The sequence below is a fragment of the Lynx rufus genome, unplaced genomic scaffold (genome assembly GCF_022079265.1).
Source record: "Lynx rufus isolate CCGP_SWC_20201006 ecotype Redwood Valley unplaced genomic scaffold, mLynRuf1.p SCAF_22, whole genome shotgun sequence".
Taxonomy (NCBI): domain Eukaryota; kingdom Metazoa; phylum Chordata; class Mammalia; order Carnivora; family Felidae; genus Lynx; species Lynx rufus.
Genome location: NW_025814837.1, coordinates 14,425,698 through 14,451,375, shown reverse-complemented (window position 1 = coordinate 14,451,375; position 25,678 = coordinate 14,425,698). Strand labels below are relative to the sequence as shown.

The following is a 25,678-nucleotide window of genomic DNA, read 5'->3' as shown; positions in this document are numbered from 1 at the left end:
TTTCTTACTCAACACGTCTCCGGAGGCAAGGGAAAAAAAAGCAAAAATGAACTACTGGGACCTCATCAAAATAAAAAGCTTCTGCACAGCGAAGGAAACAATCAGCAAAACTAAAAGGCAATTGACAGAATGGGAGAAGATATTTGCAAACGACATATCAGATAAAGGGTTAGTATCCAAAATCTACAAAGAACTTATCAAACTCAACACTCAAAAAACAAATAATCCAGTGAAGAAATGGGCAAAAGACATGAATAGACACTTCTCCAAAGAAGACATCCAGATGGCCAACCGACACATGAAAAAATGCTCAACATCACTCATCATCAGGGAAATACAAATCAAAACCACAATGAGATACCACCTTACACCTGTCAGAATGGCTAACATTAACAACTCAGGCAACAACAGATGTTGGCAAGGATGAGGAGAAAGAGAATCTCTTTTGCATTGTTGGTGGGAATGCAAGCTGGTGCAGCCACTCTGGAAAACAGTATGGAGGTTTCTCAAAAAACTAAAAATAGAACTACCCTACGACCCAGCAATTGCACTACTAGGCATTTACCCAAGGGATATGGGTGTGCTGTTTCGAAGGGACACATGCACCCCCATGTTTATAGCAGCACTATCAACCATAGCCAAAGTATGGAAAGAGCCCAAATGTCCATCGATGGATGAATGGATAAAGAAAATATGATATATATATATATATATATATATATATATATATATATATAAATGGAGTATTACTCAGCAGTCAAAAAGAATGAAATCTTGCCATTTGCAACTACGTGGATGGAACTGGAGGGTATTATGATAAGTGAAATTAGTCAGAGAAAGACAAAAATCACATGACTTCACTCATATGAGGGCTTCAAGAGACAAAACAGATGAACATAAGGGAAGGGAAACAAAAATAATATAAAAACAGGGAGGGGGACAAAACAAAAGAGACTCATAAATATGGAGAACAAACTGAGGGTTGCTGGAGGGGTTGTGGGGGGATGGGCTAAATGGGTAAGGGGCACTAAGGAATCTACTCCTAAAATCATTGCTTCACTACATACTAACTAATTTGGATGTAAATTTTAAAAAATAAAAAAATAGGGGCGCCTGGGTGGCGCAGTCGGTTAAGCGTCCGACTTCAGCCAGGTCACGATCTCGCGGTCCGTGAGTTCGAGCCCCGCGTCGGGCTCTGGGCTGATGGCTCAGAGCCTGGAGCCTGTTTCCGATTCTGTGTCTCCCTCTCTCTCTGCCCCTCCCCCGTTCATGCTCTGTCTCTCTCTGTCCCAAAAATAAATAAACATTGAAAAAAAAAATTTAAAAAAAAAAATAAAAAAATAAAGTTAAATAAATAAAAAAAAAACCATTTACTGAATGCCTGCTCTGTGCCTGACCCTGTGTTGGGTACTATGAAAAAATCTGAAACTTCACTGGGATCCAGTGGAAGGAAGTAGGCAAATACGTTAGAGGGGCAGATAAAACACAAACATATCAAACTTAGCAATAGGTAATTGCTAAAATAATATCACAAATTTCTAAAAAATTGTATTTCATAGTGGTAGTGGTAGTAGCAGCTTTGACAGGACAGAACTGGATTGTTCAGGATCCCATTTGAGACCAGAGCTGCTTAGGATGGAGCTTTGTACTGGGTAAAAACATCAACACAACATGGGGGGGGATGCATTCTCTTCCACCAAGGTAGGGGGTGGTATGGAATCAGAAGCAGGTAATCCTAGTATTACACTGAAAGACAACAAAACATTTGCCAGGCACACGAGGGGCTAAGGTCATTCCAAGCAAAAGAGAAAGTGTGAGCAAAGGCATGGAATCATGAGATGGCAGTCCAGTCTCTGGCCAAACATTTACAGAGCCTTGGTGCCAATTACACAATGCTGCTTCCTGTGGAAAGACACAGTTTTAAAAAGATTCCCCTTGGGACTGACAAAATAAAGACAAGGTACTTATTTTGGGTGGAAGACTTAGAAAAAGTTGCTCCTTCCTTTGAGCTAATTCAGCCCTGGGGCCAGGGCCCACAGTTTGGAAACAATGAAGTGAGTTTTTAATTCCCATTCACTCTGCAGGTCACAAATTGCAGAACTCTATCTGGAGGCCTGCATCATTCTTCATGTTTTTCAGTCCATCCCTCACTGGGAGTCTGCAATTGCCTTACTATTTCCTTTATTCCACCCATGTCTCTCGGCAATCCACCTGCTACAGAGTGCCGGATGATCTTCTGAGTACAAATTTGACCATACTCTCTTTCCCTGCTTCTTCTTTGACTATTGTAGTGGTTTTTAGACCTATGGTTAGGCCCAACACTACCTTTTATAACAAATGTTGTGGCCAGGTGTTTGTAAACAATGCAGCAATTTTTCCTTCCCTTCCTGTACTAGCCCTTCCCAAAAGATGGAATTTATTTTCCCATCCTTTGAATCTGGAAATTTCTGTGACTTGTTTTGTCAATGGAATGCAGGAAGAGTGATAATGTGACAGTTTTGAGTGTAGGCTGGCTCGACTGAAATCTCTTGCCTTTGCCATATGACCATGTCTGGGCTAGCCTATGGGAGGATGAGACACACATGGGCCAAAGTGAGATAGTCTAGTTGTCTCAACCGAGACTCTAGACATGGGAGAAAGTCCAGTCAATATTGGCAAAGCCTACCGCCTGACCTCTGCACGTGTCTGCAGAATCATGAGGAAGTTCAGTCTAAATTATAAACTCACAGAGCTGGTGAGTTGGGTGGTGGTTGGGTGACGTTATGAAATTTTGGGGGTGGTTTATTATGCAGCAATAGCTAACTGATACAATTATCTTGAAATGAAATGCACATATGGTAAAACTTACATGCACATGTAATTTCAAAAATTTAATTAAATGTCCTAATTATCACCAAAAAGAACCAAAGGGCAATAATTTATAATAAAACAATACAAACTTGAATACATAAGTCTTCCTAGGAAAGACTACCAAAAGGGAATAATGAAGAGTAGCAAGAGGGTTGAACCAATACCTAGAACACTGAATGTATCAGCAATAATCCCAGATTGATACACACTATGTATTAGTGTTCCAAATGAGCAAATCAGCAGTTGGTGACATAGTTTTGCAAAGGAATTCTCTTGGTCAAGTTCCGAGCAAAATTTTAAAAAGCTTTCCCTTGGTTTACAGGGTAATTCTTTTCCGGAAAATCTGGTGTCTCTTAAAATAACAATAATTTCTTTGTTTATGTCTCAAATAGAGTAAGGGTCTATGATCACCTAATTATAAACATGACTTCAAGAATGTCCAGTAGGATCTGAGGAAACCAGGTGCAACTGGGGGCAGTTCTTCGTTGGGTAGAACTGACTTGCACATTCAATGATGTCTAACAGTATTGGCTTCGATCCACTAAATGCCAGAGACCCTTAATTTTTGTAACAAGAAACTATCCTCACAATCTTTCAGAAATTCTTCCTAGGACGGCCTGTAGCCTCTGATGGAATCACTGCTCTGTTGAATAAAGTGTTAGATCCCGTTGTTGTTGGACATAGTGTGTTACATTACAGCACCCTGCATTAGTCTGTTTAGAGGCAACAAAAATGAAGCTCTTTGCACTCATTGGCCATCTTGGAATTCCTAGAAGCTAAGAAGTGGATGTGATATAGAAATGCAACACATTACAGTGAACACAGAAAAGCAAATGTTCTGTCTTCCTAGGAGAAGTGTTAGGGAGTTATACAATATTAATGACTGTGTAAATATATAAAATATGAAGTCAGCTCAGGGCAGTAACGTCAGGTGGGAGGAGAAGTCAAATGGCAAAAAAGGAAAAACCAATTTCTTTCTGAAATGAAATTGAAATTTAATTGAAATTTAACTTATTTTAAACAAGCTAATTAATTTAATTTAAGTTAAATTGAAATTACAATTAACTTATCTATTGTAACTCAACCATGCGGGTTGACTAACGGATAGATGTCTTATGATTTGATTTAGTTTTAAATAAGTAGAAAAATTAACATAATTCATCCTGAAAATAATTTTGAAATAATAATTTTGAGAAAACTGACATCTGAAGTAACATTTGTTGTTTGTGAGAATAAAAAGTTTATTTAAAGGTTGAGGGCAGAGTTGGGTGCTAAGAATGGCTTATTGAAATCAAGGCTCTAGAGTAATCTGCATAACAATTACACTAATCATTTTCCTACCAGAAAAAATTGATGATGTGTAGACTTTCCTGACCACATGGTGAGTCAGGGGAACAAGGAACCAAATTCATGATTCCCAGTCCCAGACTAACATGTCATTATTCAAGAAGACCTACATCTACCACTCATGGGAGGTTAGCCCAAAGCTCACAATCTAGGTCGGTGGGTGAAATGTTTCAATTTACAGGATGAAATGATGGGCACGGACCTGGTAAATTGTACTTGCAATTATTTCCTTAATTATAACTGCAGGGTAATTTCCGCAGATAGGGTGCATAATATAGGAAGATTTTTTTTCCCTTCACATTAAGGAGTAGGGCGATTGAAGGTCTCTCATCTTTGCTGTAAGGTGTTGCTGAGATATCTAATATCCCTTAAATACAGCACTTAATGATTTTACGTAGTTTACAACTTCTTCACATGACAACCCCAAAAAATGATGAATTCTAAAAAGAACATCAATTAAACTGGTTTTGCAGTGTCCTGTGGACAAAAGCAAGCTTTCTTACCACACCTTTCTCTTTTTAATCTGTGGTTTTGGTCTTCTATATAACACCACGAAATAGGTTTTCCTGCTGGTTTGTGTCCTGTAAAAATGTGTTTTTTGCTCTTTTGTTTTTCTCCCCATTTACTTGATCAGTGTGAAAAACTATCTTCCTCTGGCCTCAGATCACACGCTATGACCATCAAGTTTAGGTAAAGCAGATCCTGGAAACACATTTTATCGATTTCTTAAGGATATAGTGATGCAAGCGTCTGAAAAAGGACCAAACAAACAAACAAACCCCAAACCAAAAAAACCCTACAAAATAGGAATAAAAACCCAAACCGGAACGCAATGTCGCAGCTAATGACAACAAAGAACAATAAAGTGAAAGAACAGAGCTGGGCACAGTGGGAAGAAATGAAATGAAAGACAGTCCAGTAAAAACAAAGACCATATAACTGAGGAAAAGAGGGGGCAGGACGGATGTCCTCAGGGAAAAAAGGCAGGAAGGGACAAGAACAGTGAGAAAGATGCTCAGAGGAAGCAAAGAAAGGGACTTGGCAGGAGGAAGGATTTTGTCTCCCCTGTTCTCTTCTTCCTTTATTATAATTATAATTATTATTATTATTATTACTACTACTATTATTATTTTCTTCTTAGCATCTCATTTGTGCTTCCAGTGGTGAAGTACAGGAGAGAGAAGACAGGACTTCTGATTCTAGTACTGTGCACACTTTAAATGCTCCTTCTCCAATCAACCTGGCACCTAAAAATAGTCGATCAGAAGACGTTCTGAATCTTATGTCTATACACACAAGTATTTATTCCTCCCTTAAAAAGACACATGCCAGTAATTGCTTTATTTCAGAAAACACTTTTGGCAATGCTGATTTTATATCCCTAAGTGCCCCCTAGTGACAAGGTCCAACTTCAAAATCTCTTTTGCAAGTAATTTTGTTCTAAATGTTTCCTTTTCCCAGTACAAATGTGGCCATCTCGGGGACAAAGCATCCAACTTATTATCAATTTATTTTAATTAGGCAAGAGGAAAGTTTCTTGGGTAGGTATAAGACATTATAACAGTGAGTTACTATTTTTCTCTATAAATTAATTTATTATTGAAGAAATCTATAGTCTCCTATTATAAGAGCAAGTTTCCTTCAGTTGTACCATTACAAAATAAACTATTTGGGAATGTGATCAGTCATATCCCCCTCTTCCTCTGTGAAGTTGTATTAAGACTCAAATCCTGACATAGTTTCTTTCCATTCATCTCGTGAAACAATAAAATAGCATAGACACAGACATGACACTCTACAATTCTTTCCGAGTTATAATTTCTTCTGATCACTTCTGATATTTCTGGGAACTTAGTATGGTAGGTAAAAGGCAAAATGTTGCAATCATAAAATTTAGGCTTGAATATTGACTTAGTAACTTTTTATAGGATATGAGGTATGTTACATAATTTCTTGAAGTGTGAATGTTATATCTGTAAAATGGGAGTGATAATAAAAGACTGTTGTGGGGGATTAAATACGATATTACATGTTAGGCTGTTCTTGCATATATTTAGGGCTTAATAAATGATAATCACTGTGATGATGTGCAGTTCAATGTTTGATGTAAGCCAATTCTGTGTATTTTCTTCTCTCTTTGAAAATACTTGATAGAATTAGGGACACCTGGGTGGCTCAGTCGGTTAAGCATCCCACTCTTGGTTTCGGCTCAGGTCATGATCTCACGGTTCATGAATTTGAGTCCCGTGTCGGGCTCCACGCTGACAGCAAGGAGCCTGCCTGGGATTCTCTCTCTCTGCCCCTCCTCTGCTTTCTCTGTCTCTCAAAATAAATAAACACTTAAAAAAATTTAAAAAATATTTGGTAGGACCAATCTCAATACTCTGAAGCAGAGTCATCAAGACCTTTAAACAGACTATGGACAATATTTACTTCCAATCTGGGCTATTTTTAGATTCTCTTTGGAACCTAAGTGTTCAAGAACTTAACTAGAACATCCAACAAATCCAGTTGTGTTGTAACATATTTAACAAATTGTCTGAATAAAACATGCAAATGGGAGATATTAAAACTTTTCTTATATCCGTTTATCATTTATAGATTCTTAAACATACTCTCATTTTATTGAGGAAACTAAGGCACAAAGAGGTACATCAATTGGAGAAAAATGGGGGAAGGGACAGCTCTGGAGGGGAAGTATCGGAATCTTCTGGGGGGAGTGATTTTCCCAGATACACACTCCCATGCTCCTTTAGAGGCATAAGATGCTTAAGAATATGCAGCCCCAGAGCCACTATTATTGATGGACATGTGTTGAATTCCTCAGCCACTTCTGGAATGGAAATCAGGTTAGTAACCGATCTTGATTAAGAACTCCAGTCAATTATGCTTACATTTATTTATATTTCTATAGCTACATAAGAGAAATTGCTTGTAATTCTTGCTTTAGAATTTTTAGCTTCAAATTCTCCTGGTTTTCCTCACTCGTACTCCCTATACTCGCCTAGTCCTATTTCTGTCACCTATTTACAGACCTAGTTAAAAGGAAAACTGATTAGCATGAAGTTAAAAGGATCAGTGTGCAATTGGAATTTTCTCTCTGATGTAATCAGAATAATAGAAAGACTTTAGCCAGTGCCCTCAAGAGAATGAGGTTAGCTGCTCTAGGCTTTATTAATTTTTCTTATTTTTTTTGGCCAGGATCAAATATTCATTGATGAATCTATTTTCAGAGATCTCTAAACCTTACACCCCAGGCATGGGGAGGGTATGTTATATTCGCAGAACTCAATTTCAATGAATTTGGGGCAAGTAAGTACTTTCTGTGTTCTGAAAACCTCTAGCAATACACGGATCGTGAACTGAGTTTAAAGTAGTATCCCCTGCCATATAAATTTTTATTGTAATTCTCTTTGGCCTGTTTTATCATTTAATTTTCATTCACTTGATTTCAGTTATGGTTGAAATCCAAAGATCTGTAGTTCTCTGTCCTCCTAGTGTCCCAGTGTGTCACATAAACAGTGGTAACAATTGTTTCTAAAAACTATTTCCCATCTCCAGGTGCAGGTCTGTTCTTTTGTACTAAAATTTGTTAACCCCCTCTCCCCCTTTTCAGATTCAAGTAATTTATGTGATTTACTTCTGAGTCTTCTTGGGATTGCTGCAATTTTAGAAGTTCTGCTCAACATACAAAGGTTCACGGAACAGCCTAATCTCACTGATCTGGACCGAGTCAGACCAGCAAAGCCAAGTTGTCTGAGCAACTTCAGGGCTGGTGACCAGACACTGGTGAATGAGCAGGACTCCTGAGTAGGCAGACTTGTCATGACAATATCAAGCATGGCCTGAAAGTAGGTGAGAGGGCACAGAATGTTTTCAATACTCCAGTCTACACGAGTGTGAGTGTGTGTGTGTGTGTGTGTGTGTGTGTGTGTGTGTTTGTGTGTGTGTATTCCCATTTATTCCATGGAGTTCACCTCAACCTCTTAAATCTTAAAATTTCAAGTCCAATATAAACATTCCATACCTTGGTATCAAAGTCACAGTGAGAAGCAGATTTTAGTTTCTTGCATCCTAATGGGAGTCCTTGACAATATATTACCTCTGGACTTAGGTATTTCCTTCAATTATGTCATGAAATGGCTGTCTCTTGCTAAAGAGTACTTTGGGCATCAGAGAATATGTGAAGGAAATACATCTTTTAATGTGGGTGCCCTCTCACAAGGAAGGCACAGGCTTCTTGATTTTAAGCATGACCTTGCCTTGGAGAGATGATGGAACCTTGGCAGATTCACATTACCTTCTTGAGATACTACTCCTCAGTAGCTGGCTATTTCTTTGATTTAATCATGTACTTGATTTGCCCCAAAGATGATGCTGGTTTAAAAAAGAAAAGTATATAATTTTTTATTTAGTAAATACATAATACTTGTCATGTAGTTGGCATTCCATAAATTATACTTAGATGAAAAAATGAATGAATGAATGATTCTTTGTGCACTACCAATTGTGTGTATATATTTTCGTGTTTAATCCATTTGCTCAAAGCACAGTATTATAGAGGCCACAGCTTAGGTTCTATTTCCATGTAGGCCCTTTTGTTTTGCTTTGTTCTATGATGATCAGCTCTGCTTCTATGTGGTTTTGTGCCCATATCCTATTAAACGTAAAAGCGGTCCTATAAAAGTGCGTGGACTTTTGAAAAAACCCATCATTCCTGCAAAATCTAAATCAGGATAACACATCTATACATCTATTTATTTTGGGAGTTACTAATCCCATAAAGCTAGGAGAGTCAGAAGCAGAAATAATCAAAATTCAACTGTGGGTAGAGGCATCTAGGTTTTTGAGATGTACTTTTGGCTACTTACAACTAAAACCATGTTTAAAGTAGAACTGAAAAAAGTGGAAGATGAATGAGGTCAAAGTTCACATTTGTAATGTTGAAGATGAACTTCTCAACCTGCACCACATCTGTGAAAAGGAATATAGGGACCAGCAGAACTCATGAAGGGCACCCACTAAGAAGTGTTGGTTATAAGACCAGATACTAAGTCATATACGCCATTGAGAATGTAAACAAATGGAAGTAAAACGCTTTGATATTCACTGTGAGAATAATACAATGTATTAATGGTTTTGAATTCCACTTGTATTATTTATTATTCTTTTAGTCCCTCTTTGTAGTTTAGAAAAAAGTAGAGGGCAAACAGTCTCAAAGAGAATTAGGTTAAGACTAGGACCAAAATAGAACCAAAGCTGTTGCTAGTTTTTACTCAGATGTTTCCTTACAGGATGGGAAACCTATATAAGATAAATTTGAAGTGATTGGAAAGGAGATTTTAGAAGAGGGAAAGAAAAAACGCTGCATAGTTCATTCATTTATTCAATGAAAATTTTGAGGCCTACTATGTGCTAGAAATATGCTAGTTGCTGGAGGTTCAGGAATGAAAATAGTCTGATCGGGAAGAGATGTCAAACATAATTACTCAAGTATATAATTACAATTGTGGTAACTGATATAATGAGTAAAGGGTGTTAAGTTAGCCAAGAGCAGGGAGAGCAAATCTAGTCTGGAGGAGTTGGGAAGACTAGAGAATTTTCTGGAGGAAGTGATATTTAATCTGAACGCCAAGACAAAGCACGGAGTTGGGGGGAGATAGGTGGAATGAGGTGGGGAGAGAATCTCAGGGAATCCAGCAGGAGCCTCTGTGTTCAAGCAGCTGAGAGAAGCTCAGTACAACAGAAAGGTGAATGAGTCAGGTGATGGCAACGGGTAGTAGGCAGAGAGAAAGGTCAAGGGGGAAAAGGCACATGCAATCATGGAAAGAAATATTCAATTTTCCCCTGAAACATTTCAATCTATGGAGTCACACATTCAGATCTGCATTTGATAAAACTCATTCTGGCTCTGACAAGGGCAGTGGAATAGAGAGGAACCAAAGTGGATATGGGGAGAGTAGTTAGGGAGCTGTTTCTATGGCCAGTGAGAGATGGTGGTGGGTGGAGAAGTACAGAAAGAGAGAGCATGACAGACATTTTGGAGCTAAAATGGTGAAGACTTGATAACTAAATATGTGAGCTACAGAAGAGGGAAAGTGTAAGTCCCATGTTTCCAACAGGAGCAATTAGGTGACATTTACTGAGATGGAGAATGTTGGAGGAGGTGCAGGCTCGAGGGAGGCATAGTAATGGCACACCCATAGGCAGTTGGTTACATGGCTCTGAAGTTCTCTGAACATAGCACGTGGAGAGGAGAGGCTGGTCTATAGGGGTGGATGAAATCATTGGGGAAAGAGTGTAGACCACAAAGTAGAGTGGAGCTAGGGCTACCCTAAGAATCTGTTGTGTACCATTCAGATGGGAGAAGACAGCTCCTTAAAGGGATAGAAAAGGAATAGTCAGAGGGAGGCGGTTCAAGAAGGAAAGAGTAATAAGATGAAGACAGGTCAAGTCAGATGGACCACGAAGTGTCTTTTGAATTTAACGACACAGAGATCATTAGCAAGAGCAAGCCAGTGGAGTGGTTGCGACTGAAGTCAGATTGGTGTGAACAGGAAGTGAACGGGTGGGGTGTTATGTAGATAACTCTTCTGAGATGCTTGGCTCAGGGAAGAAACTTGTTTTTTTTTTTTTTAAGGAGAAAATAGAGCATTGTGAATACCGACAGAAAGAAGCCATAGAGAGGAAGAGGTTGAATATCTAGGAGGAAAAGCGAGTAACCCATTCAGGAAGGTCCACGGGAGGGCTGAATAAATGGGACCCAGGGCACAGGTGAAACAACTCACCACTAATCCGCTCCCTTCACTGGAACAGAAAGGGAGGGGCGGAAGATGGGAAGAGAAGCAAACTGCTTTCCGGACTTGGTGTAGGTATTTGAGATGGTTCTCAGCGAATGGCTTCTGTTACGCTCCCTGAAACATGCAGCAATGTCCTCCACTCAGGAGGAGAGGCGTGCCAGATGGAGTTTGGGGGATGAAATTTCAAACCAGAGGTAGTATGAGATGATTATTTCAGAGAACGATCTAGCTAGGGAATGAATTTTTGGAATGATAGAAGGGTCCTTTAACAACATTCAGAAATGTGAGTATCAGATATGAATCCTAAAAACATATTGCCCCCCCACTTCTACTTGTCCCTCTTAAACATGTATTAAAAGCAATCCTTTTAAATGTACTTCTGTGCATACTTTGTAATTCTCCACAACTTAATAAATCTTTCCTCTTTGAAACAGCATGTTCGGAGCAGAAATTTCTTCAAACGGAAAACAGCTAATTGCAAAAAGTGGAAATTACTTGCAGAAAAGGTGTTCAGTAAATTCCTTGCCAGGCCAGGAGGCTTGCCTTCATTCAGCCTCTCGCCAGCCTGTGCCCCTGGACCCATGCCTGCCCCTAGGTCCCTTCCTTGCTCTCTCATTCTCCAGCATCCAGCATAGTGCTGGGCTCACAGTAAGTATTCCATAATATTGGTACTTCTAATTGTATCTCTTATGCTACCATGAAGAGACCAGATCTTTAATGGCCCTTCAGTCTTGAGGCATAGGGTTGTGACAGGCTTTCTGCTTGTTTGTTTTTTTCTTTGTCAAAAACACTGAAACACCAACTGGGAAATCAAGGGAATCACTCGCAAGCACTTTCTCCCTCTGTTCCTCTCTCTCACACAGACAGAAACATATCTCTGTAGTTTAGGAAAGTTTTTGCTTTAAACATCAAGAGAAGAAAGGAGAACGTGTTCGGTTCTACTTAATATTTTGTCACAATTTATGTGTATGTGTAACGCTGATTCAGTTGTGGACTCTCTTTCAAGACTTTAATGTTGAAAAGGATCTGAGAGACCATTTGATCTCCCCTCCAGCCTGGACTGCACTCCATTTTATGGACGAAAAACTTACAATGGCTAAGAATATGGCCTGAGGATACAATTCTGTGAATTGGTGGCCGCAGTGGTCTATGGATAGGGCACAGAACTGACTCCCAGGAAGGAGAGGAGGGGTTTGCACGTTCACTTTTTTCTTTGCCCACAGACTCTATAGAGCATGGTGTTCTGCCTGCATGATTGCTTAATGTATGCTGGATAATTTGAATTTGTTGTTCAGGATCCCTTAGTAACCAAATGAGCACAGATTTTTACACTAATGGAGGTGGACAGGGCATCATCAGACTAAGATCTAAGTTTTAGTATAATTTCCCTGCCTTCAGTTAGGAATTAAAATATTACAGAGAAATGGGTGAAATAATGCCAGTGAGTATGGTAATAAATTTCTGACATGTGGTATGCAATCTGTGAGGACATTCCTTCACTTGGTCCTGTACTTTGGGGAGTAATGGAGTGGAAAATTAAGTTAAATAAGCTTTTATTATTCTGTGGTTCTGTTGAAAAGGCTACCATCAAATACTTCTAAAAACACACCTTCTGAAATGCAACTTCTGAAGTTCTTTCACAATTGAATTGTGAAAAAGCATTGTCTCATCTCCTTTCTGTTTTCCTTTTCCTTTCTTTTTGCCTTTGGTGGAATCAAATCTATGGTAACTTACTTTGGGTTGCATCAGAAATACACAGTTAGTACCATAAACCTCCCAGGCAAAACCTGAGAGCACGGGGTTTAAATTAAACCAGCGAACATAACAAGGTAATACTTTTATTGTTTTCATTTATATCACCCTTTAACCTCAGATTTCTGTGCGGGGTTCTATGTCTTAGAGATTACGGATTATTTCTGTGGCTGCTAGGTTCTTTACTTAAATATAATTATATCATATTCAGTAATCAATTTCATTTATAACATGTCTGGAGATACAGAATTTTCTTCTTTTCATATGAAGTAAATTTATCTACGATCATAAATGATACTTGACAGCTGAAAGCAGGACCTAGTATCCTTGGCTTTAGCCCAGGGATATAAGTCTATAATGTTTCTTCTCATTTCAACTGTCCTCTTTCAGAGTATTATGATTTTAGCAACATATGCAAAAAGGAGCCCCTCTCTCCTTGAGCACTTGACAATGTAAGTTACTGAGTGTGTATGAATGTTATACAACTTGAAGTAATTGTAAAGGTCATTCAAGACAGATGTTCTCTTAGGATCAGTTGGTATAATCCTGTGTTCCAGAGACACAGGGAAGGTGGAATGGGAGGAGTGTGAGGTTTGGGGTCCCACAGACTCAAATCTGTATCCTAACTCCACACCTTCCACCTCTAGGGCTGTGGACAAGAAAAGTGATTCCCCTGAACATCGGGTTTCACATCTACAACACACCCAGTCACCTGAATAGCAGTGTTCTCAACACGGCATGCAAGGAGCACTCATAGGATAGCACATTTAAAAGAAAGTGTTTATTTTCAAGTGAGGGAGGGAGAGAGAGAGAGAGAGCGAGCAGAGGAGGGGCAGAGAGAGAGAGGGAGATAATCTCAAGCAGGCTCCACACTGTCAGGGCAGAGCCTGATGTAGTGCTCGATCTCAAGAACCGTGAGATCATGACCTGAGCCAAAATCATGAGTCAGATGCTTAACTGACTGAGCCATCCAGGTGCCCCTAGAATAGCACATTTTTTATACTTGTGTCTTTAAACACTTCTCTCTGTTCATTATAGAATGGTCAACACATCAATTTAAACAAACAAGCAAACAAACAGGCAGACAATTCCCTTCCCTCCCCAAATCCCAACTCTTAATATATTATCATTTTATAGAGGAATAGAGGTTTGGAGAGGTTAAATAACATGCCCAGGACCTACAAAAGGTCAAGGCTTGAGCCCCATTATATCTGATTCCAGAGTCCAAAGTCTTATAGTGCTCAAGGGAGGGCAATGGAGCCAGAGTCAAGCACGAAGCCTCAGAAGGAAGGCTGATGGTGGGAAAATATGAAGTAGACCAAAATGTTGTCCATCTTTCCCTCATGTATCAGGCAATTAATCCAGAAGCAGATGGTAATTAGGCATCTGATGTGGGAAGGGCAGGGAATGAAGCATACAACATTCATGGTACAGTCCCTTGACTCATCCAGGAAGCCGGGAGGCTGAACAACTGAGGGACAATTAAATTCCAAACTGCTCGGGGCGCCTGGGTGGCGCAGTCGGTTGAGCGTCCGACTTCAGCCAGGTCACGATCTCGCGGTCCGTGAGTTCGAGCCCCGCGTCAGGCTCTGGGCTGGTGGCTCGGAGCCTGGAGCCTGTTTCCGATTCTGTGTCTCCCTCTCTCTCTGCCCCTCCCCCGTTCATGCTCTGTCTCTCTCTGTCCCAAAAATAAATAAAAAACCTTGAAAAAAAAAATAAAAATAAATAAATAAATAAATAAAAAAATTCCAAACTGCTCAGCACTTCATGGCATTACTACAGATAAGTGAGAGACCATTGTGGATGGCAATCATCAGGAAAGCTTCATGGAATCCTACCACCGAAGTGGTAAGGACTTGGGTCTTACCTAGGAGAACACACACGGCAGAGAGTGTTTTATGGTGTAGCATAAACATGCTGAAAACTTCATAGATTTGGGAATGCAAAGCCACAAGAAGTCTGGCATGAGTGGAAGGGAGGGCATGGGATGCAGATAGAACTTGGAAAGCCAGGTTCTGATCATGAAAACTTTGAGGGCCATTCTCAGGCAGAGAAAGAACATGACAAGGGCAGTTCTGTGTGACACCCATAACTGAGGGGCAAGCTGGGGGTTAGCAAAGTGGAGGTGGCCACAGTTGGGAAATCCAACTGGAAGAGGAGAACAGCCATCCAGGGGAGGGGGAGAAAGGTGGACTATAGTGCAGGGGTGGAAACAGACAAGGGAGAGCCTTCATGTAGAAAGACAAAGAAGTAAACTTGGGATGCATTTTAACTGGAATGGCTGAAATCACTGTCTATTATTTCTATTTCTCTTATTTAAATGTTTCCAAACTTTCAGTCTTGGGGAGATAAATAGGTTGTCTGGTGAGTGCCTCAGAAGGTTTCTCTGGGTTGCCAGGCTATGCGCTGGACTTGTGGCCTCTGCTGCCCATTTCCCTCATCAGGAGAGGCAGCCTATAGATCCAAATTCCCACAAGACAGAAAAAAGGGGGCATTCCCCCTCTCTTGGTGCACAGGTCCACATGTATATGGCTGTGTCTTGGCCCAACTTTTCTCCAGGATGCTGGTGGAATGGGGCACATACATTATCCCCACCTCTGATGCCACTGGAGGCATCCAAGCCCTCAAACCAGCAAATAGGTAAATACATTTATATTTGTTAATTGTAATTTATATAGTTCTTTACACTTTACAGAATATTTGAAATGGAAACGGAAACAACAAAGAAACAAACAAAATCAGAACAGAGGCCTGGATCTCAGAGGTAAAGCAAGTTTCCACAAATCACACAGCTAGGGTGTAATGGGCTTAGAACTCTAGTCCAGGGCATATTTTTCAAGTTCAGAATCCAAAATAAAACAAAAAGCTGCAATGATCAATAAAATTTACCCTCAACCATTTTGGACATAGGGCTAAAAATTGTAGCTAGTGGCTCTCTATCAAAGAATTGTATATTAAATTAGATCATATGCCCATGGAACTTTCTAGTGGGCAAGATGTTAGGCTCTCCCTGTGGTATATAGGTAAACTCTGTAATACACCCCCATCAAGCTAGAATAGTGGAGTCCTGGCTTATAAATCCAGTTCTTTCACTTGGGGTGAGCCTAGGCAAGCCATTTAAACTCTATCATTTATGAAATAAAGGACTGTATTATTCAACCAGTAAGGACTTCCAGGACACATTGCATTGTATCCAGAAGCAACAAGTAAGGTGGTATTCATAATTTCTCATTCCATGAATTTGTGCAGCATATAACACTTAGCAAGACTGTGCAACAGCTAATTTTCAGAGCATGTTACACATGCTGAATCTACTGTTCATTTCAAAGCTCTTTCACACACAATATTAGCACGTTCATGAATAACTTGTTTATCCTTCTAATATTGACTGGACAATTGTTAACTTAAGTATATCTTTAGACTTTGATTGCTCATTTAGCATTAAAAAGGTTAGCAAAAATAATCACACAGACTTCTGGGGAAGATGGTGGAGTAGGAGGACTCTAAAATCACGTCATCCTATGGATACTGCTAGGTAACATTCGCATAGAAGCAAATGACACCATATACCTAAAACATGGTGGGGGAGAGGAGTAAAGAATGGGTTCACACTTAAGCAACTATCAACAATATAGACTGCTATATGCAGAAGATGTTATACATAAAACTAATGGTAATCACAAGTCAAAAACCAGTATTAGATATGCAAAGAGTAAAGAGAAAAGAATCCGACTATATCACTAAAGTCAGCAAACCATGAAAGACAGAAAGAGATAAAAGGATCAGAGAAAAACTACAAAATAACCAAAAAACAAGTAACACAATGGCAATAAGTACATATCTAGCAATAATTACTTTGAGGGGTACCTGGGTGGCTCAGTTGGTTAAGCATCTGACTCTTGATTTCAGCTCAGGTAATGATCTCATGGTTTGTGAGATCGGGCCCTGTGTTGGGCTGTGCACTGACAGTACAGAGCCTGCTTGGGATTCTCTCTCCCTCTCTCTGCCCCTTCCTGGCTTGTGCACAGGGGTATGCACACTCCCTCTCTCTTTTTCAAAATAAATAAATAAATAAATAAATAAATAAATAAATAAATGGATTACATGCTCCAGTCAAAAGACAAAGGGTGGAAGAGTGGATAAAAAAAAAAAAAACAAACAAGACCTACCTATATGCTGCCTACAAGAGACTTATTTTAGACCTAAATACACCTGTGTGTAAATGGATGTCAAAAGAAAGCAATACATATATTGGACAAAATAGACTTTAAAACAAAGACTGTAACAAGAGACAAAGAAGGACACTATATAATTATAAAGAGACAATCTAACAAGAAGATATAACAATTATAAATATTTATGCACTGACATGGGAGTACCTAAATACACAAAACAGTTCATAACAAACATAAAGGAACTAATCAATAACAATACATTAATAGTAGGGGACTTTAACACCCTACTTACATTGATGAACAGATCATCCAAACACAAAATCACAAGGAAACAGTAGCTTTGAGTGACACATTGGACCAGATGGACTGAACAGATATTTCAGAACACTCCATCCTAAAACAGCAGTATACACACTCTTTTCAAATGCACATCGAACAATCTCCAGATGAACCTCATATTAGGCCACAAAACAAGCCTCAAAAAATTAAAAAAGATTGAAGTTATACCATGCATCTTTTCTAATTACAATGCTATGAGACTAGAAATCAATCACAAGAAAAAACCTGAAAAGACCACAAATACATGGAAGTTAAATAACATGCTACAAAACAATGAATGGGTCAATCAAGAGATCAAAGAAATCCAAAAGTACATGCAAGGAAATGAAAGTGAAAACACAATTGCTCAAAACCACTGAGATACAGCAAAAGTAGTTCCAAGAGGGAAGTTTATAGCAATACAGACTTACCTCGAGAAGCAAGAAAAAATCTCAAATAAACAACTTAACCTTACACCTAAAGGAGCTAGAAAAAGGACAACAAACAAAACCCAAAACCAGCAGTAGGAAAGAAATAATAAAGATTAAAGCAGAAATAAATGATATAGAAACTAAAAAAAAAAATAGAACAGATCAATGAAAGCAGAAACTGAGTTTTTGAAAAGATTAACAAAATTGATAAACCTCTAGCCAGACCCATTAAAAAAAAGAATGGACTCAAATAAACAAAATTATAAATGAAAGCAGAGAAATAATAACCAACACCACAGAAATACAAATAACTGTAAGAGAATATTATGAAAAACTATATACTAACAAATTGGACAACCAAGAAGAAATGGTTAAATTCCTAGAAACATATAGTCTACTAAAACTGAAGCAGGAAGAAATAGAAAATTTGAACATACTGGTTAGCAGCAAGGAGACTGAATAATGAATCAAAAAAACTCTTATGAAACAAAGAAGAGTTAATATCTATTCTCAAACTATTCCAAAAACTAGGAGAAGAAGAAGAAGGAGGTGGAGGAGGAGGGCGAGGAGGAGGAGGAGGAGGAGGAGGAGGAGAAGAAGAAGAAGAAGAAGAAGAAGAAGAAAAACTCTTAAATTCGTTCTATGAAGCCAGTATTACCCTGATACCAAAATCAGAAAAAGACACACACACACACACACACACACACACACACACACAAAAGAAAGAACTACAGGCTCGTATCTCTAACGAACATATGTGCAAAAATCCTCAACAAAATACTAGCAAACCAAATCCAACAATACATTAAAAAAAATCACTCACCACCATCAAATGGGATTTATTCCTTGGATGCAAGGGTGATTCAATATTCACAAATCACTCAACGTTATACATCATAAGAGAAAGGATAAAAACCATACGATCATTTCAATAGATGCAGAAAAAGTATTTGACAAAGTACAACATCTATTCATGATAAAAGCCCTCAACAAAGTAGGTTGAGAGGGAGCATAGCTCAACATAATAAAGGCCATATATAAAAAACCCAGTGCAAACGTCATACTCAATGGGGAAAAACAGAACTTTCCCCTAAGGTCAGGAACAAGACAAAGATGTCTACTCTCACCACTTTTATTCAACATAGTACTGGAAGTCCTAACCACAGTGATCAGACAACAAAAATAAATGAGAGGCATCCAAACTGGTGAGGAAGGAGTAAAACTCTCACTATTTGCAGATGACATGATACTATATATAGAAAACCCTAAAGATTCCACCAAAAAAACTGCTTGAACTGATAAATGAATTCAGTAAAGTCACAGGATACAAAACCGGTACATAAATCTGTTGCATTTCTATACCCTAATAATGAGGCAGCAGAGAGAGAAAACAATCTCATTTACAATTGCACCAAAATAATAAAATTCCTAGGAATAAACCTAACCAAAAAGGTGAAATGCCTGTACTCTGAAAACTATAAAATGCTGATGAAAGAAATTGAAGATGACACAAAGAAATGGAAAGACATTTCATGCTCATGGATTGGAAGGACAAATATTATTAACATATCTAAACTACCCAAAACAACCTACACATTTAATGCATCCTTATCAAAATACCAATAGAATTTTTCACAGAACTAGAATGGACAATCCTAAAATTCATATGGAACCACAAAAGACTCTAAGTAGCCCAAGCAGTTTTGAAAAAGAAAAACAAAGTTGGAGGTATCACAATTCCAGACTTCAAGTTATATTACAAAGCTGTAGTGGTCAAAACAGTATGGTACTGGCACAAAAATAGACACATAGGTCAATGGAGCAGAATAGAAAACTCAGAAACAAACCTACGATTATATGGTCAATTAATCTTCAACAAAGCAGGAAATAATATCCAATGGGAAAAAGATAATCTCTTCAACAAATGTTGTTGGAAAAACTGGACAGCTACATGCAAAGAAAAAGAAACTGGAACACTTTCTTACACCATACAGAAAAATAAATCCAAAATGGATGAAAGACCTAAATGTGTGAGACCTGAAACCATAAAAATCCTAGAAAAGAGAATAGGCAGTAATGTCTGGGATATCGGCTATAGCAACATTTTTCTAGATATGTGTCCTGAGGCAATGGAGATAAAAGCAAAAATAAACTATTGGGACTGCATCAAAATATAAAGCTTCTGCACAGCAAAGGAAACAATTAACAAAACTAAGAGACAACCTTAGATATTTGCCAGTGACAAAAGATATTTGCAAGTGACATATTGATAAAGGGTTAGATATCAAATAACCAAAAGATATTTGCAAGTGACATATTGATAAAGGGTTAGAATGTAAAATGTATAAAGAACATACACGGTGGCACCTGGGTGGTTCAGTTAGTTAGGTGTCCAACTCTGGATTTCAGCTCAGGTCATGATCTCATGGTTTGTGCGATCAGGTCCTGTGTTGGGCTCTACACTGACAGCGAGGAGCCTGCTTGGGATTCTCTCTCTCCCTCTCTCTCTGCCCCTCTCCAGCTTTAATGCTCTCTCTCTCTTTCTTTCAAAATAAATAAACTTGAAAAGAAAGAACATATACAACTCAACACCACCAAAATCAAATAATCCAATTAAAAAATGGGCAGAAGACATGAACAGACATTTCTCCAAAGACATCCAGATGGCCAAAAGACACATGAAAAGATGCTCAACATCACTCATCACTGGGGAAATGCAAATAAAAACTACAGTGTGCTATCACCTCACACCTGTCAGAATGGCTAAAATCAAAAACACAAAAATCAACAGGTGCTGGTGGGGATATGGAGAAAAAGGAACATTTATGCACTGCTGGTGGGAATGCAAACTGGTGCTGATGCAGAAAACAGTAAGGAGGTTGCTCAGAAAGTTAAAAATAGAACCACCTTACAATCCAGTAATTGCACTACTGGGTATTTGCCCCCCCCCCCAAACACAAAAACACCAACTAAAAGGAATACATGCACTCCTATGTTTATTGCAGCATTATTCACAGTAGCCAAAGTAAGGAAGCAGTCCAAGTGTCCATTGATAGCTGAATGGATAAAGAAGATGTGGTGTATATATATATATATATATATATATATATATATATAATGGAATATTATTCAGCCATAAAAAGGAATAAAATTTTGCCATTTGCAACAACGTGGATAGAGCTAGAGAGTATTATGCTAAGTCAAATATGTCAGCCAGAGAAAAACAAATATCATATGGTTTCACTAATATGTGGAATTTAAAAAACAAACAAAAATAAGCAAAGGAGAGTGAGAGCGAGAGTGAGAGCGAGAGAGAGAGAAAGGCCAAGAAACAGACTCTTAAGAGTAAGCTGATGGTTACCAGGAGAGCGGAGGGTGGGGGAGTGGGCGAAATACGTGATGGGGATTGAGGACTCCACTTGTGATGAGCACTGGGTAATGCATAGAACTGTTGAATCATTATCTGGTACACTTGCAACTAACATGACATTGTATGTTAACTATATCAGAATTTTAAAAAGTAATAAATAATAGTCACACAAGAAACGTAGCTTTAGCTTCAAGTTGTGGATATATGACATGAAATTTAAATACACTTACAAGAATCTGAGCATATTTCACTCTTCTAACAATCACTAAAGATAGAACTCAAGAAAAGACTGTTTAAAAAGAATTAGCAGAATTTTACTCAAGGCACTGTGCAATTAATATCATTATTCAGAATCTCCCTGGTTGCTCCTCTTTTTTTGTATATATTAGCAGCAAGTGTTGTTTAATATTTAACTCATTATATACATTTTATTATAGTCACTAGCACTGAAGACTAAAGATTGAATTTTAAAGTTTTAATTACCTAGTTGATTTGTTTATTCTTTGAAAATTAATCTGGCACGGTGCCTTTCAAATAATAGCCATGTAGTAGATGTCAGCTGATATGAATTTAACAAATTGGTTGTTGACTCTTGCTTTTATGAGCACACCTTTGGTAATGTCATTCTCTTGGAAAAGTTGATGAAACAAAATTTTAAGCTCACCTGTGTACGTAAAATTTAAAAAAGTATGACGGTGGTTAAGTAGTATCATAAATACAATATGTGAGTGCAGCCAATATTAAATAGTAGGATTCAAGCACTCTGCTACCAGGTCATCATTCACAAGCCGGCAAGAACATGTGCATTTCATTAAAGTCAATGGAGTGTACCCGTTCATCCTGGCATTATTCATAATCGAAACATTTCAATTGTAGTTAACGCACACAAAAAACTGATTTAAAAGTCAAATAAGGAAATTAGTTCTATGTTCCCCTGTTCCAATTCCACAGTGACATCAACTAGCCAACTTTAGCCTTAGGAGGTATGAAAAAAATATCTAATACAATGAATGGAAAACCTAAAGAATCACGGATCTGTTGAAACTAATGTTTTTGCAACCAATTCAACAAAAACCTATTTAGTATTACAAAAGAACCCTCAAACTACTCTATTACAAAACCACCAACCTCATCCATAGACTAACTTCTAGATTTCCAAAACGGTGAATCACAATCTAGAGGATTTATGTAAGAAATACAGCCCATTTCTGGAAAAAAAATTGAATTGAACTGTGATTAATTGAAAAATATTTTCTATACAACACCCAGTGCTCATCCCAACAGGTGTCCTCCTCAATACCTGGGTGTTGTATGGAAACCAATTTGACAATAAATTTCATATTAAAAAAATATTTTCTGCAAACACATTATAAAGACCAGGGGAATTTTGTCCTATTTTAAATCTCTTAGTTTTCTCAATCATAGTCAACATGATTAACAGCACATTGTAGACATTCTCTTCACCTTTATTTCTGTGATCCTCTTCTTTCTTGTTTTTTTAAGTTTTCACCATTTAAATATCTTCCTTTTTTCCATGAAAAAAAAATTCTCCACCAATTCCCACTATGTGTGTCACCAAGGACTCTGTCCTTCATCCCTTACTTTTTAGCCATTCTGATACCTTTCTTTCAAAGGGTTCCAGTCTCTTCAGTATGGGGAGACATGGTTTTTATTTTCCCAAGTTTATATGATCAGCAGAGAGGGAGTTGTTTGTATGTCTATGCAGGCACTGTGCACCCTTGGGAGAGGGCCAGAGGATTGCTTATCTGAGAAGAGGAAAGGCTAATAATGATGGGGCACATGGCTACTGATGGGGGCACAGAGGCAGGGAGAGGATTCTGACTTTGATCCTGCACCCAGCTCATTCATCTGTTTGCCTAGAGCTGTGGTGACAGCTTCCAGCCACACCCTTGCCTCTCTTGAAGACTCTGTGTGAAAGGATACACACTAGCATATTTTGTTCATACTTCCTAACGGCTGGAAATAACTTTGAATCACAGAGAGAGTCATGTAGGGGCTCTTATACCCTAACAGACTTGGATGGTCTTGAAAATTGATTGTCAGCAAAGCAGGTCAGCAAACCTGAAAAAAATACCTGACCAATTGGTAGAGATTTCTGTACAATGATTCTTGGTTTCATGTCTTCCTGTTCTTTACCCCTCTTCATAATTTACACAAACTCTTTCAAACTCTTTTTAGTGGAATTTCCTGCTTCTGGTTTCTCTCCGTTCAGTCCACATCACCTGCCTGAGAATAATCTATAAATTGTTGGTGTACATGAGGTCTGCTGTCCCTCACATGGTCTCATCCTAAATCCTAGACATTATTTCAAGGCTTTGCCTCAACCCAACCATCTGACTCCTGGCCTTCTTCTTACTTCCTCAGTATGTTCATGCACTGGGACCTCATGTCCTACAGGTGGGTTCTAAATCCAAACCCGCGTGGTTAGCAACCCCCTTCTGCTTCACACTTTCACGGAGCTCTTGTCTTGACAATTCTGTTCAATGAACACCAGTGAGTGACCCCAGTCATCCCAGGACATGTGCTATCAGTCATGACTTATAAATAAATATGAACTACTCTTCAGGGACTCTAAGACAAAATATTAATTAATATCCCTTATTCTAGCTATAAGCGCCCTGTACGTATTTTGTGAGAAATGTGTTCTGAAAAGTAGGGCAGTCTTCGTCAACTTAACTCTTGACCATAGTGAATAAGACCCTTCGGTGATCTTGCTTTCTCTCCTACCTCACCTTACGTCATCTCTCTCCTCTGCTCACTACCCGCTACGACCCTCATCTGGATCACACCAGCTCTTAACTGTTTAAGCTTTCACCTGTGCTGCTTCGGCACCGACTGCTCTTCTCCATCTGTTATATGGCCCTCTCAGCCCAAGTCTCTGATTAGACGTCACCTGCTGAGGCAGGCAGCCCTAAAAGACATCATCCCTGTTACTCTCTTTCATAGGTTCTGTAATATCCTGCAGAGCATCTAACAAAATCTAAATGATACCTTTGTCTGCTTGACTGACTCCTCTCATTTAGATAGTAAGCCCCTAGAGGTCAGTACCTGGTCTGTTTGCTCACCATGGCATAACCAGTGCCTAGCACCAGTATGGATCAATAAATATTAATCAAAGGAATAAAATATTATCAGAGCGTTCCTTAGCTCTAGGTGATGTTAGAACATCACCTTAGTAAAGGTGAAGAGAATTTTACACATATATATTGCCTGTATATTTAAGATATTAAAAACTGTATTTAAATCAACGGATCCAACAAATGATATTATTAGGACAGTCTGATAATTTGCTCTCATCCTCTTGCTGCAGAGATGAGGCTACAAAATAGAAATAGCATGGTCTGGCTCCCTGGAATTGAAGTCATTGCTCAAGGACAGTGAATAATGCTATAAAATCACTTCTACTATAAAGATCATTATCTAAAGTCATTATCATACATAGGGCATTCAAACTTCACATTGAGCTTTCTTTCCTAGTACTTCAATCTTGACAATTCACGAAACACCCAAATTTACTTTCTGTTTCTCAGAAAGAGAGGATAAATCAAGGAGACACTTGAAAATTAACAAGTAATCACAAACTTATAAAAGTGCAGAGACAGCCCTGTGTTTCAGTCATTATAAACATGACTCTTTATCTGCCTGCAAACTGTCCTTATTATTCTTCTCAATTTAAAAAGCTGCTGTCACCACTTTTGGAGTCATAGCCAGAATATCTTCACAACTTCAGGGTAAATAAAGGTTTCTTAGGACACTAAAAAGCATTAACCATAGATGAAAAAAGTTTATTTTTCTTTGTCAAATTTTAAAATTTAAGTTCACAAAAGGGAATTTATGTTTTTAGAAAAATTTTTTAAATGTTTATTTATTTTTGAGAAAGAGAGAAAGACAGAGCATCAGTGGGGAAGGGGCAGAGATAGGGAGACACAGAATTGGAAGCAGGCTCCAGGCTCTGAGCTGTCAGCACAGAGCCCGACGTGGGGCTTGAACTCATGAACTGTGAGATCATGACCTGAGCTGAAGTTGGACGCTTAACTGACTGAGCCACCCAGGTGCCCCAATTTATGTTTTTTAAAGATTTTATTTTTTCAAGTAATGTTTACATCCAATGTGGGGCTTGAACTTACAACCCTGAGATCAAGAGTCGCATGCTGTACCGACTCAGCCAGCCAGGTTCTCCAAAAGGCACTTTAAATAAAATAAACAGGTAAACCACAAACTGGGAAACTATTTACAATACATGTATCTAACAAAGGACATATATCCAGAATATATGAAGAACTGCCATCAACAACAGACAAGTGATTGGGCAAAAACGAGAAAAAACTTGAACAGACAGATCACCAAAGAAGATACAAAGGTTCAAAGTACATAAAAAGATGATCAGCATAGGGGCACCTGGGTGGCTCAGTCGGTTGAGCGTCCGACTTCGGCTCAGGTCATGATCTCACAGCTCGTGAGTTCGAGCCCCGCGTCGGGCTCTGTGCTGCCAGCTCAGAGCCTGGAGACTGCTTTGGATTTTGTGTCTCCCTGTCTCTCTGCTCCTCCCCCATTCATGCTCTGTCTCTGTCTCTCAAAAATAAATAAAAGTTAAAAAAAATAAAAAAAAGATGA

General features: G+C 38.6%; 1 protein-coding gene across 1 annotated transcript in view; it reads right to left on the bottom strand.

The window, feature by feature from the left end:
* CHST9 (carbohydrate sulfotransferase 9) overlaps window positions 1–25,678 on the bottom strand; it is a 210,823-nt gene that overhangs the window by 73,822 nt on the left and 111,323 nt on the right. The window lies entirely within an intron of this gene.